This window comes from Gymnoscopelus microlampas (genome assembly GCF_963454915.1).
Source record: "Gymnoscopelus microlampas genome assembly, chromosome: 17".
Lineage (NCBI taxonomy): Eukaryota > Metazoa > Chordata > Actinopteri > Myctophiformes > Myctophidae > Gymnoscopelus > Gymnoscopelus microlampas.
In genome coordinates, this window is record NC_139954.1 from 160,823 (window position 1) to 180,000 (window position 19,178).

General features: G+C 40.5%; 1 protein-coding gene and 2 long non-coding RNA genes across 3 annotated transcripts in view; 2 read left to right on the forward strand and 1 right to left on the reverse strand.

The window, feature by feature from the left end:
- LOC311065171 (limbic system-associated membrane protein-like) overlaps positions 1 to 19,178 on the reverse strand; it is a gene marked incomplete at its 3' end in the record, with an annotated part of 292,933 nt that overhangs the window by 138,450 nt on the left and 135,305 nt on the right. The gene's annotated exons all lie outside the window — the stretch shown is intronic.
- On the forward strand, positions 5,098 to 7,744 carry LOC311065277. Its single transcript, XR_014602810.1, has 3 exons — positions 5,098 to 5,176; positions 7,508 to 7,551; positions 7,703 to 7,744. It is a non-coding gene; the product is annotated as an uncharacterized lncRNA (long non-coding RNA).
- LOC311065278 lies at positions 7,748 to 9,948 on the forward strand. The gene is made up of 4 exons (XR_014602811.1): positions 7,748 to 7,833; positions 8,685 to 8,771; positions 8,866 to 8,927; positions 9,038 to 9,948. It is a non-coding gene; the product is annotated as an uncharacterized lncRNA (long non-coding RNA).

Consider the following 19,178-nt stretch of genomic DNA (forward strand, 5'->3'; position numbering starts at 1 on the left):
AACAGTGGTTTGCATCATATCCCAGCGGAGGCACAAGATTATTTTTCCTTATTTTAAGAGTAAGACCAGTTGGAACAGCTTCTCAATTTAAGAATTGTTTTATTTAATTCAACTGTCAATCTAATGCGACTTCATCACATAGAAATAACATGTTTCAGATCAAACAAACATGTTTCAGATCAAACCAACCATTTAACAAAGTGCACATTGGCTTTGGTAAAAGTGCAAGCTACACTTTAAAATCTGGGAACTATAAAACATTTCATTATCACATCTTACAAAACTCGGCAACGCTGTGCATGCATGTTACTTTCAGATGAGATAAAAATAAAAAGTGATATAAAACAAAAAATAGAAGTTTGGGTGTTAGGGTTCAACTGGTCACATGCACACTACAGTTTCATTCCCACCCCCAGTACATTAATTTAATTCAACAATCTGACATCACAGATAAAGACCATGTTTCAGATCGCTCAAACCATTTAACAAACAGTGCACATTGGTAAAAGTGCACGCTACACTTTACAATCTGGGAACTATAAAACCAGTCTTAAACTCTGCAGTAACGCTGTGTAGTTTTATGCATAATGTTATAGGTACTTATTGGACAAAAGAAAAAAGAATATAAAACAAAAAAATGTAAGTGATATCAAGCACGCTCTGTAGGCTTCAACTTGACACACTACAGCCCCCCCCCCCCCCCCACCCCCACCCACAGTACAGTACACACCAAAAAAAGAAATTAACATACAGGCAGGACAGTGTCATAAAAAAATAATAGTAAAATAAACAATAATAATAAAGAAACCACAACAGTCACCAGTCTCAATTTGGATCAACTCGCCATTGCAAAGAGGAGTGAGCTCTAATGGGGTTTTACACTGACAAGGGACATTCCATTCGTACAGGGGACCTGGGGAATTGCACGGTGCTGCAATGCTCGAACATGCTTTCAATGGCGCCGAAACAAAGGTGCAACCAAATCAAATGTTTATATACTATTTGTACAAGGCAGGAAGATGTATATGACCACAGGTTACAACACTGTTAGGATGAACTAATTATAAGGATAGTTCTTGTAGTTAGATTGCTGGTAGCAGGTTGCCCTGAGCGTCGTCGATTAGAACGATACCTCCCGTGGGGCCCTAGTAATTCAGGCCGGTAGGATGAGATCAGGTAGAAGAGTAAATGGTTTGTAAGGCCTTCACTCTTTCTTAGTTAGTTATACTTATTAGTTACTGAACCAGAATATATCTGATCTGATCTATCCTGCCTCAACTCAACCTTATAAACTGGTAGGTGTCATTGTCATCCTACACGTTCGCCATATAAGGACGACCCTAGAGCATAGCCGTTTCGTTTATCATCCATGTATGGATATTTAGGAGGTGCCCGTACAGAGGATACCTCTGTAACAACACTGATACGTCCCAGGTGCATCCATGTGATGTTTTTTCGTTATAGTTATTCTATTTATAGTGGCTCATAGGAATTTATAGACTACCTGACAACCAGGAATAGATTGGTGACCACCAGAGAGTAGATGGCATCCGGGAGAAGTTTGGGTTGGCGCCCCAGTCTGTGTCTTCCATGAGGAAGAAGCCCAACAAATCCACGGTGAGGCCTTTAGGAGGGCCATTCAAGCAATCGCTAAGGGAGGCTGCAGTACCACCACAGGCCAAGACACCATCACACCAGAATTAAATGTTTGGAGCGGGGTAGTCTGGTGCAACGCACAGGTCCTGGACCTGGTGAGACGGAGGAGGAGCCCGGCCACGAGGCCATCCACAGAGCCTAGTCCCTCCACGTGCCAGAGTATCTCCTCTCCCCCATTCCTGGCAGAGTAGTTTCGGACAAGTGTATTAAGTGGCCCTGTCTTTCCCTATTTAGGACTGACCGTGGGTAGCTACCTGGGACGTAAGTCGGGGCTTCATCAACCCTGGCTGGATCACCTGGGCGAGGGTGTATGTTGCGAGACCCGAAACATCCTATGACCCCACACTGTAAAATCTGATTTCATGTAATGGTAGACCTTACTTAAAACAAAGAGTACTCTTTACTCATTTCGGCTTAATTTGTTGACTCTACTAGATGAAATCTAGTAGAGTCAACTTTCTGGTGAGGAAAGTAATTAAACTTTGTCTTTTCAGTAACCCTTACTTAACATTATAAAGTGAGGAGGATTTGTAAGTAAACTAATGTCTTTTCAGTAATCTTTACTTAACATTATAAGTGAGGATGACTTTTAGTGTTTTATTAAACTTATGTCTTTTCAGTAATCCTTACTAAACATTATAAGTGAGGAGGATTTGTATTAAACTAATGTTTTTTCAGTAATCCTTACTTAACATTATAAGTGAGGATAATTTTGGTGTTTGTATTTATCTATTTATATGCATAATATAACATATACGTATATGTATATGTACATGTGACACTGATAAAGCTCAAAGATCAGCAAAAAGACTGCAAAGGTCAACCCTGGTTATGTCGAATGGTGGGTTACATCAATAGTCTACAACTTTTCAATAAGAAGTTATAGATTTTTGAAATAGTTCAAAGTTAAGCTTTTCTCACAATTTTCAAAAATATTTTTTTTAAATTAAAAAACACGTTTTCAGACTCAAAAGAGGACGCTGAATCGAATGGGCTAGGTCTCGATTTTGTATGACCCTTAGAAAGTGGTTTAAACAAGCGTTAAAGTTTAGTAAACTTGAAGCTTTTTTCACAAACATATTATTATTTTATTTTGACCCTTCCACCCTCTTATTTATATGATATTGAGTCGAATGGTAGGTTACATCAATAGTCTAGAATTGTTTAATAAGAAGTTATAGATTTTTGAAATAGTTCAAAGTTTAGCTTTTCTCACATTTTTTAAAAATATTTTATTTTTAAATTAAAAAACACCTTTTCAGACTCAAAAAAAGACGCTGAATTGAATGGAATAGGTCTCGATTTTCTAGGACCTTGGGAAATACAAACGGTCACCAAAAAGATTGGACGTTGACTTTTGTATAAAAAAATGATTTTGTTGAGCACAAAATCTGTAACTAATCGCTCCAGATATTTTTTTAAAATCCGAAACTTCTCTCAATCCATATTGAGAGTAAGCCGGATTTTTTGGCACCGGCCCTGATTTTTTCTGACACTGATAAAGCTCAAAGGTCAGCGAAAAGACTGCAAAGGTCAACCCTCGTTAAATTTTTAGAAATTGTATTTTTCTTCGAGACTCTGGCTTTAGACTAATGTGATGGCGCTGATTCCAAATATGCAAGTTTCTTTTTTCTCGGACAACAGGAAGTGCCTCAAAAGGCCACTTCTTGGTTGGTTTTAGGGTGTTCCAAGCCTGTGATTTCTCCGAAATATTTTTTTTCCAAATCTACACGTAAAATAATGCTAAAATTTGAAATAATCAAACCCTAATATCAAATCATGATTTAATTATCCCTTAATTGGCTATGGTTACGGCTTCGCTATCTCGCTCAATATCTCGAATACGATAAGGACTTAGGGTCCACTTTTTGGATATGTTGTAGAGCTCGCTGAGACGCACACTTGGATGTCTTGTTTGTCCCGTTACGACACATTTCTATTTCTGACTTTGTCCTTTGATATGGTCTTAAGATATAAGACTCTATGTGCCTTCTGAATGTGTAGGATGTCAACTTAGGAGTGTCGTACCGGGACAAACAAGACATCCACACGTGCGCCTTGGCGAGCTGTACAACATATCCGAAAGGTGGATTCTAAAAATGCATCGATTTCGAGATATATCGCTTTATTGCGCGTAATAACTTGACATTTGACCCTAGCCAATTAAGGAGAATGGTAAGGCCGTGTCCGAGGAGAGTTATATGGGCGCGTTCGGGGCGACGCGCTGACCCAGAAACAGGTGTCCAATTTTGTTTTTACTCCTTTCAAACAGGTTTTCACTATTATCTCGGCCCCTAGGGGGCGCTGAAACAAACGGACAACGTATTATTGATCAGCTCTTCACCCCGGACGCGTCCATATAACTTTCCTCACACACAAACATGTGGTTCTGAAAATTAGGGTTATTGGGCTTCTTGAATAATTTGGCCACTAGGGGGCGCTGACACAATCGGACAACAGATTATTTATCAGCTCTTCAGCCCAGACGCGCCCATATAACTTTCCTCACACAGGGACATACGGTATGTATTTTTAATATTTTTTTTTTAAATTAAAAAAATAAAGTACAATAAAAAAATTAAATAAAATAAATGAAAAAAGTAATCGGAAAAACACGGCCCCCTCACGCATTAAGAGGGCAGGATGAGTCACCAGAACCAAGGACGGGTGTTTTTGATTAATCTAACATGGTTAAAATGGAGTTTGAAGTTACAATGGGTTTGTATAGGAAAGGGGCGTGTCTGATAAAATGAATATCAAATATCTAAATAATGAATCAAGCAACTTAAAAACTGTCTGGGTGGTTCACAAAGGCCTGAGTAGATGATAAAATGACAGAAAGTTTTTTTGAAAGTGAAATATCCCTTTTAAGTGTATTTATTTTTGGACATCACTTTACACAAGTGTATTCTAACATCACGTTTTGTGTGTGTGCTTTTGGTCCTGCTAAGTAAGGCTGTATTGTCTGAATTTTCATTATAATCAATGGGGAAAGCCTCGCTCCTGTTCAGTCCAATCAGATGTAGGGTCTGTCTACTGCATCCTCCTAACTCTATGACTGTATCCTGTATACAATTCAAAGGGCTTTGAATGGTATACGGGGCGTATACCATGCACCGTTTCCGTATCCGCCCAAACCTAGAACCGCACTCAGGGTTGCCAGATCTGCTCATTATAATTTCCCTGCAAGATTTTATTTGAAAATAGCCGATCTACAAGCTCACAACGCGTCGCATCGCGACGCGTTGTGAGCTTGTAGATCTGCTATTTTCAAATAGCTGATGTATGTGTTAAAGTGCTCATGTTGCCCATAGTCGCTTCTTTTGGGCTGGTTTTGGGCTGGTTTTCCTAGACCTGGTTGCTTGTTTCTCTCACAGAATCTGGCAACACTGACCGCACTACACATGCGCAGTTGATCACCGGAGAAGCGCGCGTAAGAAACAGGAAGAGAAGAACGGTCTTGTTGTTTTTCTGCAGCTCTAGTCTGCTCCGTTCATTCATTCAGAGTTGTTATGCTAAGGTAAGTTAACGTTCACTGTATATACTATATATTTAGCAAACGTTGTCTTTTGTCATATTCCTCATACTTTTGTTGCTTAAGTTTATGTCATCGATTTATTTAGCGAAGTTAGCGAGGGACTCTCGTCCTTCTTTGTTTACCCCAGAGACACGGCCCGCTGGACTCCGCCAACAAAGTGAGTTTCAGGGCCATGTTTTAAAGCACTATTAAAACGGAGAAGCAGCCTGAAAGATGAATTGAGCACATATGTTAGATGTGATAATCCCTTATCCACGTAATAATCAACCTACAGTAGTATGTTGCTGGGTAGATTTCAGCAGATTAGCTCTGGTTGTGGAGAACATATTTTCAGGCAGCATGAGCATACTATGTTGAAACTAGTGTTCGGTACAAACGTATTTACACACAATTACAATATTATTGTATCCAAGTGATGTTTAAAGCAGGGGTCTTCAACAGGGGGTCCTCAGAGTTACTACCCAGGGGCCGCCAAATCTGTGTGTGTGTTATATATTTATTTTTTACATTAACCACTTGAACCCTAGCATCCCTTTTCTGAGGGTAACCAAAAATAGCAGATCTAGAAAAATAGCAGATCTACAAGCTCACAGTGAGCTTGTAGATCGGCTATTTTTGGCAAAAAGGTTTGGTCTAGAGGGGGTAAAAAGAGCAGACCAAGTTGAAAAAAAAGTTTAATCTGAAATACAATTTTATACAATATAGAGGGGGTCCCTGCTCCATCTCTCTCTCAGCTAGGGGTCTTTGGAAAACGTTGAAGACCTCTGGTTTAAAGCATCTATTTACTACTTTACTTTAGCCATATTTTATGTTTGTCATACAACTGTGTTGTTTAAAAAATGTTTAAAAAATGTTCATCTACAAGCTGACAACATGCTTTGTGATCTTGTAGATGTTCAGAAAATCGCTTTTATAAGAATATTATTTATAATAAATGTATTCAATTAAATGTTGCACCCCTGTGGGTTAGAAAAGCTAAACTGGCCTAGGGCAGTGGTTACCAAACTGGGGGTCCCAAGAAGATTATCTTAATGTTTTTCTCACTCAACAGTAAACAAACCAACATACAGTGTAAGTGCATACACTATACAGGGTATCTGCACATTTATAAAGAGACAACTTAAGAACTTATAAGACCTTTTTAATCCCTCTAAAACAGGGGCTTTCAACCAGTGGTCCGGGGACCACCAGTGGTCCTTGAGGGGGTTCCAGGGGGTCCCCAGGCAAATGAATAGTTAGCAACCAAATTGACCCTTATATGTCTGTAACTCTGAGTGTACAAATGGAACCAAATGGACCCGTTAGGGTCCATTTGGTTCCATTTGTACACTCTCAGAGTTAAATGAACACTGATGATGGTGATACAGTGTAGATTGGGACCCCCTAAAAAATCTAAATGGTTGAGTCCCTGGCATATATTTTCAAATGGGGGTCCCAGGGCTAATATTTGTCAATTTGGGGGTCCTTGATGCGAAAAAGGTTGAAAACCACTGCTCTAAAATATAAATGGACACACAACAAACAATACTACAAAACATGGTCAAACATTGGCCACATTGTCAAATATTACCTAAGAAATAGGCGCACATTGTGAAAATAGAAGATCTACAAGCTCACATCACAACGCCTCGCTATTGTGAGCTTGTAGATCTGCTATTTTCACAAGCCCGCGGACCCCCATTTGAAAAGATATGCCAGCTAGGGAGTCCCATAAGAGAAGATTTTTACGTCTCTAGCAGTGATTATTTTAATTTCAAGGACCCCCAGTTTGACATGCATTAGGCTACGGACCCCTATTTAATGGCATTTCTATCTCCGGGACCCCAATTTATATTGTAAAATCTATGTTAATTTAACCATAAGCCATAAGGGTCAATTTGGTTCCTAACTATCCATCATTTAGCTCGGTACCCCCTGGATCTCCCTCGAGGACCCCTGGGGGTCCCGAATTATCATTGTACCAACAATTAATGCGGTAGGGTTAGACAGTGGCACGTTCTGAGGGTGTAGGCTGGCCATTATTGAGAATGTTGTCCAAAATAGGGACACCAGGTTGAAAACAGACTATTATTATTAGTAGTAGTAGTAATTTGTATTATAGATTGTGGCTTATGTTGTTTGTATATTTGGCTGTTTGTCTTGACTGCAAGGCCCTTTGCTACTGTCTTGTCTAGCCTCATTTATGCCAGTGGTTGCCAGTGGTTATTTGTTTAATATCTTTTTTTACTATTACTTAGTTATTTCTAATTGGCGTCTAGACATTACCAAACATTGTTTCTAATGTATATTATCCTTTTATCCCTTACCTCATAGAGCACTACAATGTTGCAGGACAGATATGCAGCCAGTGGAGCTAAGTGAGTAAGCTACTACTCATGTTAACACACCACTGATACCTGGCAGACAAATGACAAACATCTGACACACTTCAGTTTCTGCTATTAGAAACGTAATGCCAGGTTACACTTTTAAATTGTAATTGTTTATTTTTGTTATGTTTTCTGGCAGTCTGGCAGAGTCAACTGAGAGCCTAAGACCAGACCCAACAAGAACGATGTTTCCCAGGTCTTGGACCTTGAATAACAACCCAGATGGGCCTTCATTGACTCATTGACCCCTGCTTCAGAGAACTGGAACATGTAAGCAAATGTATTCCTTTGAAGTAGGCCTGCATGTGCTTCCTTCAGTCAGTTGAATATTAAGAACACTAAGTATATTTTATTGTAGGACTAGTGCTCATGATGCACACCAGCAAATAGTTATTGATGGGGATGGGGTGGCGACTGTTGACGAATACAAGTATTTGGGTACAACGATTGATTCCAAGCTGACATGGAATTCCTACACTAATGCCATCTATAAGAAAGGTCAGCAGAGGCTGCATTTTATGCACAGACTGAGACAGTATAATGTGCAAAAAAGTGTAATGGTGCTCTTCCATCGATCCTTCGTGGAGAGTGCACTGACTTTCTGTTTTGTTTCCTGGTATGGCTCACTATCATTGGTTAATAAGAACAAACTCCATAAAATCATCAATGTATCCAGCAAGATAGCTGGGGTACGACATGAGAGTATAGCAGCAATGTATGAGACCCGGGTGCTTAGGAAGGGGAGAGCTATTGCTTGGGATAGAACGCACCCTGTATACAGTCAATACCACCTTTTACCATCAGGACGACGGTACACAGTGCCAATGTTGCAGGCTAGGGCTTCAAGATCATTTGTCCCTATAGGACTCCTGAACAAACAGGCCCCATCTCAGTTCTGTGCATACAATGTAATGTGATGCCTCTTGAATCGTGACTGGTGGCCTTTTCCAGTTTGTATGTATTTTGTATTTATGTTATGTGTTTGTGATTTTTTTGTATCCTGATGGCACAAAAATGTTGTCTCTCTGTGATCTCTCTCTAGTTATGGATGAACACCGGTAGATCCTCGTTGGAGGAATGTGAACTGACCTGCTCTCTCTCTTTACCTGTCTGTGTCATAGGATGAACTCTGACGAATCCTCGATTGACGGAACTCCTACTTTGTACCCAAAGTGATCCGCTGTGGGACCTTAAGCAGCTGGACAAAGGTACAGTAATTACTGTTTCTGACGGAGTATCTCATGAAAGTATACGCTTGTTTAAATAACTGGCTGCTGTAAATTAATGTTTTTAACTTTGCAGCCCGCCTGACATGTCTCCACCACATGAAGTTAGGACATACATGCTCTGCTCACATCCTTGAGGTAAGAAATGTGCATATATGGCAATTTTCATATTTGACTATAAGATTCAGAATGCAACGCATACATTTTTTGTGATATTTTTTTGTTTTTTCTGTTTGTGTTTGTGTCAGTCTGCAGAAGACCCCAACACCTTTCTTCAGGCAAGACCACTCCACTCAGCCCTGCCGTCTGTGAAACCATCTGCACATGCCATTGGAGCCATGCCTGTATTGACCTTCCCAAAAGATGACACCTTTTTTATCCAGGGGGAGGCAGTATTGTGACCAGGATTACTACATGTTTTTGTGAGGGTACCTACCCTAGGAGACACGGGGAGAACATGCAAACTCCACACAGAAAGGCCCCTTCGCCAACCCCACCTAGGGGGTGGGCACTGATGACTCGGAGGAGAGGACACGCCCACAGCATCAACTGCGGGAATCGAACCCAGGACCTTCTAGCTGTGAGGCGACAGCACTACCAACTGCGCCACCGTGCTCCCCCCAAAAGAGGACACCTATGCCAGCATGATGTATCTCATGGCGAGTGATTACACCGTTCACCTCACATACCCCAAGTGGAACATGACTCATAGAAAAAGACCAAACGCCACCAGTTCAGTTCCTTGATGTTGCTGTAATACGGTTAGTTGATTACTCAGGTTAGTCACCAACAGAGCTTGGTACTGCTTTATTACCGCCAAGACGTCTTGGTAACAATTATTCTTCAACTGATGGACCCTGTGAAGTAAGGATCAGTTATGCCTCTCCCTCAAAGCACTTTATATATACATTGTATTGTCACGCTGGATGGTTTTTAGAATTGAATGTTTCCAGTTGAGTGTCCAGACTTGAGTGTCTGCTGTGTAAAGTGTGAAGTCCTCCCCCTGCCCAACTTTGCAGTGGTTCTCAAACTTATTCCAGTCCAGGATCCCCAAATTAATATTTGGCTTTGGACCCCCCTCTGAAAATAATCTGTGCCGCTGGGCCTCCCCATACACAATTTGGGTTGTTAAAATTATATCATGGGTTAAAGTAGTAAAACTGACATTGAGGCTATGTTAACAAATGTTCAGCAGGACCTCCTCAAATCCTTTCATGGACTCCTGGGGGTCCCTGCGTGGACCCCACTTTGAGAACCACTATTTTATAGCATGTGGGCCTGAGCTGCTTTATAAAAGAAAATAAATGCTGAAAATAAGAATGCTTCTGGTGTCTTAATTTAAGACTTTTCATTCTATTATTTTGAAGGAATTGCTTCTTATTGTAAGAGTTTTGGGGCTTATTATTATTATCAGATTTAAGGAAAAAATCCTCAGAATCGGCTTAATAAAGAGAACAAAAATACCACATTTAAGCATATCTTTCTTAAATAACAAAGTATTCATTGCTTGTATTAAGCAGAACTTGCTTTAGATGTAGGCATTTTTGTCTAGTTTTAAGCACCAGTATGCTCTTTCAGTGGCTAGACTTTGTTTCTAGTTTTAAGAATTCTAGTATAGAAAAAAATGCTTACCCCATTGGCAGTTTTTTTTGCTTGATATAAAGAAATATGTCTCAATTTAAAAATATTTTGCTTGTTTTAATTTGGCCATTTTTTGCAGTGTTCCTATTGGTTTAAACAGCCATAACTCCAGTTCCCAGCATGCTAGAGGCTCCAAACTTGGTGGGCGGTCCCACCAGCTTCCAGTTTCATCACCAATGACCACTTTCCGGTTTTCCCTTCCTACTTGAGGCCTTCAGGCTAAATGTCTAGTTCCTTCTCATCAGAACATAGTGGGTCAAGGTTGGAGGAGAGAATTATTCATAAGTGCATGTCTTCATAATGATCCCTTTACATGTATATGAATAGCATCCATGCCAGTGGTACATGCACATGTTCATTCCTGAGGACATCTACAGACTAAAGGCCACTAGTGAGTACCGTTGGCAATTCTGGCATAATTATACAATAAGCTCCCGGACAAACAGTGCTGCTATCGATATTGGTTGTTACTCGCTGCAGATTCACTACGAGTAACCATTCCACAGTTGGGATGATGATCTGTGCCTTCACTGTCTATCTGGAGGAGAAGTGGTAGACAGTGTATGTCTCTCTCCCATGCCTCTATGTCTAATGGGAATCAGTTAGTAACGCCCTCATCTCTCAAGAACAGATTCAGAGCTGCGCTAACTGTATCTGTCAGGAGGGCCGTTCAGAACGTGTCAACTTTGGCCTACAAGTGGGCGTGCCTTAGATCAAGAAGCAGGCCGCGCTTTACCCAATCAAATGTAGTGGACGGGATTTACATCTGTGTGTTCGCTTCCCAAACAAACCCAAATTCATTTATAGTGTCCTCGGAGCCAACAAAACGACTGAAAGTTAGTAACAGTTTGACTTGTTCTTCCATTGTAGATAAATGTTAGTGGTAATGAAAACATATTCCGTAACATATCGGGAGCTCCACCCAGAGTCAAATTAAAAGGTAAAAAAAAACAGCAGAGGGCGCTGTTTTTCTTTTTTTATTACATGGGTTCCCAGATTGGTAACGCCCTGCCTGGAAAAACCTCATTAGTAGGAGAGAGAGGAGCAGGCAAGCACACTCATCTGTCTCATACACTGGGCATGTTTTACTATTTAAAAAGAATATTTTAAAATAGTTCAAATAGCTGATCTACAAGCTCACAATGTGTCGATGTAGCTATTTTCGGCTATTTTCACTATTTTAAAATGTTTTTCAAAATAGCAAAACATGCAAAACAAGGTTTAGGCAAGATAGGGCCAAGATAGGGTGCTAGCAGTTAAATGAGCTTTTTTTATTTTACAATTTAGAGATAGAATGCAGAGAGACAGTGTAGTGCCTCGGTAAACTAGGATCACAGGTAAACTAAAGACCTAGCATCAGTCTAAAAAATATATACTATCAACACACAGACTCTGTCAAGTGCTACTAGCTAGTTCTGCACTTCATGAGTGACACGGAGAGAGGAGAGGAGAGGTTAGTCAGCATGGCCGTCCAGCGGCTGTCAGTCATGATGGAAGCCTGGTGTTCCACAGGACAGCCTCAGGAGGACTGAGAACAGGTAGGATGCTATTTAGATTTTTTTTTAGAAAATCTAGTAGTTTCAAATGTACAGAATGTAGTTTAGATAGCATGTTGTTTAGATTAAATTAGGTTAAATGAGCTTTATAAATAAACTTTAGAGTTGAATTGTGGACAGATGCTAGGTTCATTGTTTACCTGGTATCCTAGTTTCTTTAAGGCTCTATATTGTTCTTATATTGTACTACAGGGGTGACCTCTACATATATCTAAAATGTACAATAAAACGTGCATATGTATTTTAGTTCTCCAGTCATTTATTTGGGTAGTCTATTTTGAAATGCCCAGGTAATTCTTCTTCACACACTGCAACTCAAATGAACTCATCAATGCCTGGATGCCGTGTTTTGCATGCCCGTGGATGACACCACAATAAAGTATACATGTTTTTGTGTTTTACCTGTATTTGAAGAAGCACACATGAAGGTCCAGGATGGAGTGATGGTCACATAAAAGAGGGAGAGAAAAGAAACAACCATCAACCAAACATAAATGGAATCAACTGAACCCATTCAATCCAATTTTAGCTATATATGTGTGTGGGTGTGTCACGTTTTTTCAAAAATAGCAGATACATTGCACAATCTACATGAGGTCCCTGGAACAAAATATTTGGGGGGGGGGGCAAATTCATATAAGTTTGGGGGTCCTTGACATGAAAAGGTTTGAGCACCGCTGATATAGCAACATACGTTTATCAGAAACATTTGTAGAATAGGCCTCAGGTCGTACTGGATTAAACCAGTGGTTTTCAACCTTTTTCATGCCAAGGACCCCTAAATTGATATACATTTGTCCACGGACCCCCATCTGAAAATGTTTTGTGCCAGGGACCCCAGAAGCAAAGATTTGAGGAAAAACGTATTTTTGAAAAAATTATATATTCAAAGATATGCACCCATTTTCAAGATTTTTCAAAAATAGCAGATCTACAAGCTCATAGTGCGGCACTCGGTGCCGCGCTATGAGCTTGTAGATCTGCTATTTTTGAATAGCCAAAGCTCAGTGGTTAAAATGATATGAACTTGCACTGATAATTTAGAAGTACCAAGTTGTTACGAATTATTTCTCCTTCACCGGGGTTTAGCTTTGGTAGCTTTTCTGGAGTACTCATTTTTTTGAGAGCTGCTTATAGACTATATGCAGAGGTCTGTCAAGAGTGCTGGACTTAGCTTAGAAGCCGGCTTATATACTTTCATCTGTCACCTCGGAGTGAGAGGAAGAAAGACTATAGTTTATGCCACACTCAGAGATTTTTTGTTGACTCATCTAGTGTATGTGATGCCTTTTATGAAGTGATGTCACAATGAGTCAGCGCTTGCTCCGGAACAGCCCGATGTCAGTCATCTCCGCATATGGAGATTCTAAACCTTTCGTGCCGGATCCGAAAAACTGTGTATCGGGTCGGGTCGCGGCCTAGCTAAGATCGTAGGCAAAGGTCTGAGCTATCTGTGTGCGAAATTTGGAGTCTGTAGCACCAACCGTGTGCTTTCAGGGCTCATCCATGCGATTCGGGCCAATTTGGATTCGGCGTCCATTGGCTTCGAACCTTTCGCGTTGGTTCCGGAAAACCGCATATCGGGTCGGGTCGAGGCCTAGCTAAGATCGTAGGCAAAGGTCTGAGCTATCTGTGTGCGAAATTTGGAGTCTGTAGCACCAACCATGTGCTGTCAGGGCTCATCCATGCGATTTGGCCCAATTCGGCCTCGGCTTCAATTAGTAGTCAGGATTGTGACGCTATGTTAACTAATTTCGGTGGGACCCCCTGGTACCCCCTCAAGGACCACTGGTTGAAAACCACTGGATTAAACCACTTCAGCACCTATATACGCCTATGTATTGTATTTCTTGTTTGACAAATAAGAGAACATAGAAGATCTACAAGCTCACAACACATCACAATGCCAATATTCGGTGAAAATAGGGTGAAAGGGTCAGCTGCAAATTTGAAATTCAGCTGCGGATTCACACTATGGTCCCGGGTGCGCACCCTGGACCACTTGGCTGATGTTGTGATAGTGTGAACGTTGCGTATCGTTCCCCGAAACGGATCACCGTACCGTACCCGAGTCCGCCTCCGGAGGTAGTCTCGGATCCGGATCATGCGTATTCGGGTACGAAACGATGCAATGTGAATCCATCCGTACCAACAGGAGGAAGTGGACTGCTAATCATATATCATTTATATATTTTTTATAATGACATATTATTTTAGCTGGGTTATACCTTCTCATAGTTCTACTTGAATGTTGACAAGAAATAATAATCCCGCTGGTGTTTGAGTAGCGCGAGCCGTAGACAAACATAAACAAAAAACACATGTATAGCGAACGTGTATAAGGATAAATATACCTAGGATTAGTCTGTGACGTCACTGCTAAAATACCAAGGATGCATCAGTGACGTCACGATCATATTGATAATAACAGAGGCGCGAGAGACAACGTTACATTTTGAGGTTTCAAAGACCAACGCACACACTGCTTTGGTTGTGTATTGTTGTTCTGTTATTATTATAACTCAAGACAACGTCAGGAACACAGTCAAACTTTATTATTCACTTTAAACTCTGACAAGTGACTCTTCTTCTGTGAAAGACATTCTGTATCTCCCAAAGCCCCATAGTCAACAGCGCTCCCATGAGGCACATATTTACCATTACTGTTAAATTAAATGGTCTCGAGTGCGGAAGAATCTTGGCCAATGGGAATGCTGGCCAGCTGCGAGAGGCCAATCGTACTGGGGAACGGTTTGATTCAAACGGACCCAGTCTGAATCCGCCCTTAGTCTCACATGGCTAGACACACTGTCACATTGGCCCCGGTTTTGTATATGACAGAGACGTGCGTATGACCAGTGCGTATGACCAGGTGTGATGATTACTCTGGAAGGCTGCATCCAACAGCATCCAACTTCAACGTCACAGTGGGTACAAACACACTTGTCCGTTTGCTGGCGGAAAACGGGTCGCTACGAAACGGAAGCTCTTGTTCCGGATCCGGCAATTTTGTTATGTATACAAATGTGTTGCGGAAACCGGATGTGCTTTTTCCGGACCGGATCGCGTCCGTTTTATCCGTTTTTTTTTAACATGGGAGTGGATGGGACTTCCGGCCGTCCGTACGGTTGCAAACGGATAAAAACGGACAAGTGTGTTTGTACCCTGTGCTGAACCGTGCTAAACAGTGTTGCCATGTCCGCCTATTATAAGCGAATTTGGGCTTATTTTTCTGTAAAGTTGCTTGTAAGTATTGGTAGCTGTGGGATGCGTTTTTTTTGGGCTTGTTTCTAAAGTGTAGTTGGTTATTTGGGCTAGCTTCACAATTGTTTAATTGTTTTAACCGGTGGTTCTCAAATATTTTTATGTCATGGACCCCCAAGTTAATATGTATGCTAATTTATCCCTATAAGCCCCATCTGAAAATGTTTTGTGCCAGCTGGAGGCAGATTTGTGTTGTTGGAATGTTTAAAAAATCGTCCACATTTTATTAAAAATAGCAGATCTAAAAGCTCACAACGGTTTAATTACAGTGCTTATAATGGCCTAAGTGCCAGTTGCTTCTTTTGGGCTTGTTTTCCTAGACCTGGTTGCTTATTTCTCTCACAACATCTGGCAACGCTGATGCAAGTTTGAAGTTCAACTCCGCCTCGTCTAAAGAATAAAGATAACAGATGCGGCGTCCCATCGCCTTGACAACTTACTGTTCTGTCTGGAAGCGGATCACGTAATAAATGCTCTCATGTGTAATGAGAATAAATAAGTTTACAAGGTTTAACCCCATTACCAAATAAAAGGCTAATAAAACATGGAAAGGATATTATAAGCCTTTTCTAATGAACATTGCGCACCTTAAAGATGATGTTGATAATAAATCCAGGGCATACAAGTGGAACGCTTCTATCCGATTATGGACCAGAGCTTATTGATTAAATTGGTTAATTTTGGATATCACTGTCCTACGTCGGAATGGGGAATGGATCTTCTGGACACAGCTTTCATCCACTTTAGTTTCCTCATCAGATGGTAATATTTATTAGGCTGTTGTGTGTGGCGTTCATGTGATCAATATACAGTAGCCTACAGTAGGCTTTACAAATTAATACCACGGCATGGACACTGATGCAAGTCAGTCCCTCCGCAGTTTCATTAAAGATGGAGTGCCATGATATTTTTCAACCCTAAAACCTGATCATAAGGTATTATTATTATGTAAGGATTTTTTTCAAAAAAAAAAAGTGTACAGAAATTGTTTAAAAAAATGTTTTTATGTGGACACGCCTCCAGTTCATTAAGTATGCCTGGTTCTCACCTTAGCACCTCCTCCACCACCTTAGCACCACCCACCTGTCCTAGTCCCTCCTCCTCCTCATGCCCACACCTGTTGTGTTATGATAATGAGGGGGAGGGTATGTTTTTTGGGGGCTCTGTGATGTCACTATGCCCCTGTTTTTGGATTGGCACGTTTGACTCTCAAGGTTTCAGCCTCCAGGAAAAAACTCCAAATAGTCAGAGAAGACATGAAACACCATAAAACCACCAGCGGGGGCCTTAATGAAGTTCTATCAACCTCATAGACACATGAAAAACAGAAAAAGTGCAAAAACATGGCACCACCTCTTTAAGGCATCATAGCCTATTTTCATTATTACGTGACACTTTGGCTGAGATGGCCCGCTGGCAAACACACTGAGGGACCTAATAATTCAGCTCTAAATGCGACTCATAGCCTAGAAAATAAATAAAAAGCGGTGGAATCTACATCATGTCTATATTATGCATAGGCTACAAGCAATACATCGTTTGACATTTATTTTTATTTTTTTATATATATGTGTTGACAAATGTTGGGCACATACATATTTTATTTGAGGTTTGCCACTGTTGTAATTGATTTTGGCGTGAAGAATAAAGCATTCTAAAGACATACGCACATTTCAGCCCTGGTAAGACAGCCTCAGGGCTGACCTGAGAACGTGCGCACCTGACGCACAAAACACAGACCAAAATATCTTTATGAATCCGACTGCAGGTGTAGGATTTGTCCTAAATGCCGGTACGTACAACATATGGTCGTAAATCCCTTTATGAATCCGGCCCATTGTCACACTGTCACGACTTTCTATTGGGTTGGACTCTCGGTGAAGCACGTAGCCCCCTTCACTTTATAGGACAAACAGAGGAGGTTAGAGCAGTGGTTCGAAAACATTTCAGCTCAAGACTCATAGAGAAATCAGACGTTTGCCCGGGACTCACACTAGTGAAAGTAGCAGATCTACAAGCTCACTACAGTAGATCTACAGTAGATCGCCCATTTTCATTACTTCTAAAACTTTTGTTTTACATTTATTTACAGACATAATAAGATTTTTTCATTGTATTTATTTTGGATAACTGTTGGAATTGTTTTGAACTGATGAATAGTTTAAATATTTTGAAAAAAATACCTTGGAAAAAAGGAAATATTTACTTGCGACCAGTGGTGGAAAAAGTACTCAAATTCTTTACTTAAGTAAAAGTACCAATACTGCAATATAGAAATACTCTGTTACAAGTACAAGTCCAGAATAAAACCTTTACTTGAGTAAAAGTACAAAAGTATTGGCATCAAAATGTACTTAAAGTACCCAAAGTAAAAGTACTAAAATATGAAAATAGCAGATCTACAAGATCACAACGCGTTGCGATGTGTCGTGTTGTGATCTTGTAGATCGGCTATTTTCAAATAGCCTGTATAAAATAGGGCTAAAGGGGTTAATGTATGTTTTATAATATCATAACTTATATCTGAAAAGTAACTAGAAACTAAAGTTTTCAAATAATAGTTGTGGAATAAAAGTACAATATTTGCCTCTGAGATAGATGTATTGGAGTAGAAGTAAAAGTATTGGAAATTGGAAATACTCAAGTAAAGTACGAAGACCTCAAAATTGTACTTAAGTACAGTACTTAAGTACTTGGTTACTTTCCACCACTGCTTGCGACCCATAACAATTGGTCCGTGACCCAAAGATGGGTCCCTCCCGACACACAGCCCTGTGGCGCTCCAGTGGAGCTGATGAAATGCCATTGAAATGCCAGACAACATATCAGCCATGGATCAGTGCTACAGTATGTGTGCTCAATAACACATCTGCCCCGGATAGGCCTATGGTTTCTTTGTTTTGGTGTAAGGTGTCCTTGGGTTTCTCAAAAGGTGCTAAAAGGCCTATATATAAATCTAAGTTATTACTATTACAATTAACCCATTAAGACCGGGAACGCATATGAGCCACTTTAGATTTTTTGCTATAACCATTATTTTATACTTTGGGCTATTAAAAATAGCAGATATACAAGCTTGTAGCGTGGAGCCGAGTGCTGCGCTACAAGCTTGTAGATCTGCTATTTTGTCTTTGAATATATATAGTCTTTGAATATATCTATATTTTTTAAACAACATTTTTACTCAAATCTTTGCTTCTAGGGGGTCCCTTAAACTAAATATTTTACAAATGTTTGCTTTAAAACATATTCAAAGATTTGCAAACATTTTCACGATTGTTCAAAAATAGCAGATATACAAGCTCATAGCGCAGCACTCGGTGCCGCGCTATGAGCTTGTAGATCTGCTATTTTTGAATAGCCAAATAAATCTAAAATGACACAGATACTTTCCCGGTCTAAATGGGTTAAAAGTAGAAGAGAAATCTATAAAAATAAATTTAAAAAAATAGTCGCACACCACTCTGTGTGCTCTCAAGGTGTGCCAGAATGAAGTGCAGTACGGTGCCTTGTCCTCAACACCCTGCCTGACCTGCAAACACACTGGACCAGGTCCAAGTACCCCCCCCCCCCCGTACTGTGCTCAGAAGAATCATTAACAGCTAGAGGTTCGGGCCGCTACGTGACCCTCACACCTACGTCTTACCGCCGATCCGACTGATATGTCCATATATGGATCCATATGTCCATATCTCTTCTATGGGCATAGCCCCTTTTGTGGCGGAGTGATTTGTTTGATGCCATGACGACATATTGAGGTTAGACACCACACTCCATATCTGGGCGTAGTTGCTTTGGGAACTCCTTGGTATATGGTTATGGCGTGTGATGGCGTGGTCCAACCGCCGGCCCATCCTCCTTTAAGCCAATTTTACTACAGGCTATAGTGTATTATTAAGGTTTCGAGGCCAATAGGCTCGAAGCCTTA